General features: G+C 29.2%; 1 pseudogene; it reads left to right on the plus strand.

The window, feature by feature from the left end:
* Positions 1-417: 417 nt before the first annotated feature.
* On the plus strand, positions 418-2,765 carry LOC111891186 (uncharacterized; annotated as a pseudogene).
* The last annotated feature ends 1,464 nt before the right edge of the window (positions 2,766-4,229 follow it).

Genomic DNA, 4,229 nt, shown 5'->3' on the forward strand with positions numbered 1-4,229 from the left:
ACGCAACTTCAAAGTTTTCAACAGCAATCTCCAAACATTCATGCCAAAAATCAAGCCCTAATTTTATCACAATTCTAATTTTTAGCATTCAAATTTCTTATTTATCATAGAATTTTATCTGTAAGTTCTAATTTCTGGCATTCAAATTTCTTATTTATCTGTGATTTTCTAATTTTTTATGAATCTAATATTCATAATTTTATGCTATATAGAATCTGAGGACTGTTAAAAGGATTCACAATCACACAATCTAAAGGTTATTTAAAAGCTCACAGCATCAACAGTTTACCAATTACCATCAAAGCATCATTGGCAGTCAACAGTAGGTACAAAGAACAAGAACTCTAATCTTTTATTATTTGTTATTTGTGTGCTTGTTGTTTGTTTGCCTGATTGCCTCTTATCACTCTATTGAATATGCATCCTAGAAAGTATATGTCTGGAAGTGAAAAACGAAAGAATAAACAAAAAATTGAACAAGATAATGAAACTCAAAAAGGGTCTATGCATAGGTTTTAAAAAAAATAGTTCTGCTGATGTACAAGTAAATGAACAAGATAATCTCACATATGAAACTATTTTTAATGAGCAAGATAATGTCTTGAATGAAAATGTTTCTCAAGAAAAAGTTTCAAATGAAAATGTTGATCTTGATGATGAAAAGATTAATAATGAAGATGTTAATGTCAATAATGAAAATGTTAACATTTCAAATGAGAATGAAAATGAAAATGTCATGAATGATAACAATGAACAATTTATTCCACCTTTAGATATATATATGATCCTAGTAATTGGGATAATCTTGATAATAACTTAAGAGATATTTTGATTGAAAAATGGCCAATAAGAGAATCAAATTTTGTGTATCTTAAAGATAATCTGTCTAGACATTTTTCTTATGCTTCTTATACTATAAAGTTAAGTAATGGTGTGATGAGTGATCGAAAATGGTTAATTTACTCAAAAAAAGTTGATAAAGTGTTTTGTTTGTGTTGTAAATTGTTTAAACCTAATAATTATGTTAATAAATTTTCTTTAGCAAATGATGGATTTAATGATTGGAAACATCTATTTGATAAACTTAAAGAACATGAAAATAGTTCCCAACATCTTTTTTGTATGGATTCTTGGGATGAACTAATAGCAAGATTTGATAAGAATAAAACAATTGATAAAGATTTACAAAATAAAGTTTTAACTGAAAAATAACGTTGGAGACAAGTTTTAAAAAGAATAATTGATGTCATTAAATATTTGGCTAAATATAATTTGGCTTTTCGAGGTTGTAACGAAAAACTTTTTCAAGAATCTAATGGTAATTTTTTGGGAGCAATTCAAATGATGGCAGAATTTGATGTTATAATGCAAGAACATGTTAGACACATAGAAAATCATCAAACTCATCTTCATTATTTAGGACACAAAATTCAAAATGAAATCATTTCTATTTTAGCTAATAATGTTAGAAATTCTATAATTAATATTATAAAAGAATCAAAATATTTTTCTGTTATTCTTGATTGCACCCCCGATGTTAGCCATCAAGAACAAATGACTCTTGTTATTCGATGTGTGAACATGTCTAATAATAAAATAAAAGTTGAAGAATTTTTTTTAGAATTTCTAAAGGTAGAAAATACATCGGGTTTAGGACTTTTTAATGAGTTATTAAATGCAATTAAATCTTATGGTCTTAATATTGAGAGTAAATTACTGAAATCGTCCATGTGGTTTGGTCAAAATTGCATGTTCGGTCCCTAACTTTTTTTTGCACTCGGATCGTCTCTATGGTTTGATTTTGTTGCGTTTTTCGTCCCTGTGGTTTGATTTTGTTGCATTTTTCGTCCCTTACATACATAAAGTTAAGGACCAAACATGCAATTTTTACCAAACCATAGGGACGAAAAACGCAAAAAAATCAAACCACAGGGACGATCCGAGTGTAAAAAAAAGTTAGAGACCAAACGTGCAATTTTGACCAAACCACAGGGACGATTTCAGTAATTTACTCTAATATTGATGATGTAAGAGGACAAGGTTATGATAATGGTTCTAACATGAAAGGAAAACACCAAGGTGTTCAAAAACGATTACTTGAAATTAATCCAAAAGCATTGTTTATGTCATGTGCTTGTCATAGTCTTAACCTCATGGTTAGTGATATGGCTCATTCTTGTGCCAAATCGATTTCTTTTTTTGGAGTTTTGCAACGCATTTTTGTATTATTTTCAAGTTCAACCAAAAGATGGTCAATATTACTTGATAAAGTCCATAACTTAACGGTAAAATCTTTATCTGATACATGTTGGGAGAGTAGAATAAAAAGTGTAAAAGCCATTAGGTTTCAAGCTCCTCATATAAGGGATGTCTTGATAGAATTAAGTTCATCATGTGATGATGCAAAGTCTAAAAGTGAAGCTGAAAGTTTAGTTAATGCTATTGAAAGTTATTATTTTTTACTTGGTATGGTAATTTGGTATGATATTTTATTTTCTATAAATAAAGTTAGTAAAAAAATGCAAAGCAAAACTATATGTATTGATGCGACAATTGATCTATTAAAAAATATGATAACATTTTTTAAAAAGTATAGAAATGAAGTTTATGCCATTAGTATTGATAATGCTAAGGCCATTGCATCGGATATGGAAGTTGAACCTATATTCCCAAAAAAAGCCAAATTACTAGAAAAAAAACAATTTGATGAAATTAATTGTGAAGATGAATTACAATCACCCGAAGAATCATTTAGAATCGAGTAATTTATATATATATATATATATATATATATATATATATATATATATATTGTTGATGTGGCAATTGCATCATTAGAGAGTAGATTTGAGCAATTAACAAACTTTGAAAACATTTTTGGATTTTTATATGATTCAAAAAGGTTAAAGTCATTGGATGATATTGAACTTAAACAAAGTTGTGTTGTTTTTGTAAATAAGTTTACTCATAATAACTTATGTGATGTGAATTTAAATGAATTTTTGACGGAACTTAAAGTATTACAAAAAAACTTTGCCAAATGTTGTTATGTCATCGGTTGAAATTTTAGAGTTTGTCAAAGGTAAAGATTGTTATCCAAATGTTTGTATTGCATATAAAATCTTATTAACCATACCAGTTACTGGAGCATCAGCAGAAAGAAATTTTTCAAAACTAAAATTATTAAAAAATTATTTAAGATCATCAATGTCACAAGAAAGATTAAATGGTTTGGTTATGTTATGCATTGAAAAAGATTTGTTGGATAATATTGAACTTGATTCTATAATTGATGACTTTGCATCTAAAAAAGCTCGAAAATGTAAATTTCTTTAGTTTTTCTTTGATATGTTTATGTATTATGGTTTAGAGCATGTTTTGGCTTTTTTATTTTATTGTTTTGTATTAATAGTTGCTAGGTTGTTTGGCTTACGGGGCCTGTCCCGAAGTCTTTTTTTCCATAGGTGGGGAGTCCCCAGCCTTCAATTGTATTATTTTTTTAATTAATAAAATTTTTGGAGGTGCCGCCCTCTTTTTTTTTATAAAAAAAAAACATTATGAGGGACCCAATTTTTTTTTGGCCTCGGGCCCCAAATTGTCTAGGACCGGCCCTAGCGTCCTTATGAACAATACCTAACCCTGAATATTGTTCATAAGATTACTTTAACTCAACCAAGGTTTCTTTAATCTGTCAACCGATCCACCGTCTTCTTCATCAGCTTCTAAACCTCACACTAACAGTTCTCGATGTCTTCTCCACCGCTCTCCTTCTGTCACACTCTGCTAAAGCGGAAACACGGGGTGCGACAACACAAAGGGTTTCATAGCGAAAGTTAAAAGACAACACCAACCATAATATTAAAAACATTACAATTTACAATGAGTTTGAACAACTTTTAAAAGAGATTACAACGTATAAAAAAAATCACACATGCGAATGCTCCTACACGTGATGTGTCTATATGTGCCACTTACTAGATGATCCTGAAAAAGCATTTAAAATGAGCAGTCAACTACCGAAATAGTTGGTGAATTCATATGTTTATAGCATAACATAGTTTCAATTCATAAAAATCAGAACAATGATAAAAGTTTCCATAAATGGAAGTTTGTTGCTGAAATGAGTAACAAGTTTGCATAAACAGTAGTTTGTTGCTAAAATAAGTAAACAAGTTTGCATAAAAGTAGTTTGTTGCTAAAGTAAGTAAACACGTTCGCATAACAAAGTT

This window comes from Lactuca sativa, chromosome 1 (assembly GCF_002870075.4).
Source record: "Lactuca sativa cultivar Salinas chromosome 1, Lsat_Salinas_v11, whole genome shotgun sequence".
Lineage (NCBI taxonomy): Eukaryota > Viridiplantae > Streptophyta > Magnoliopsida > Asterales > Asteraceae > Lactuca > Lactuca sativa.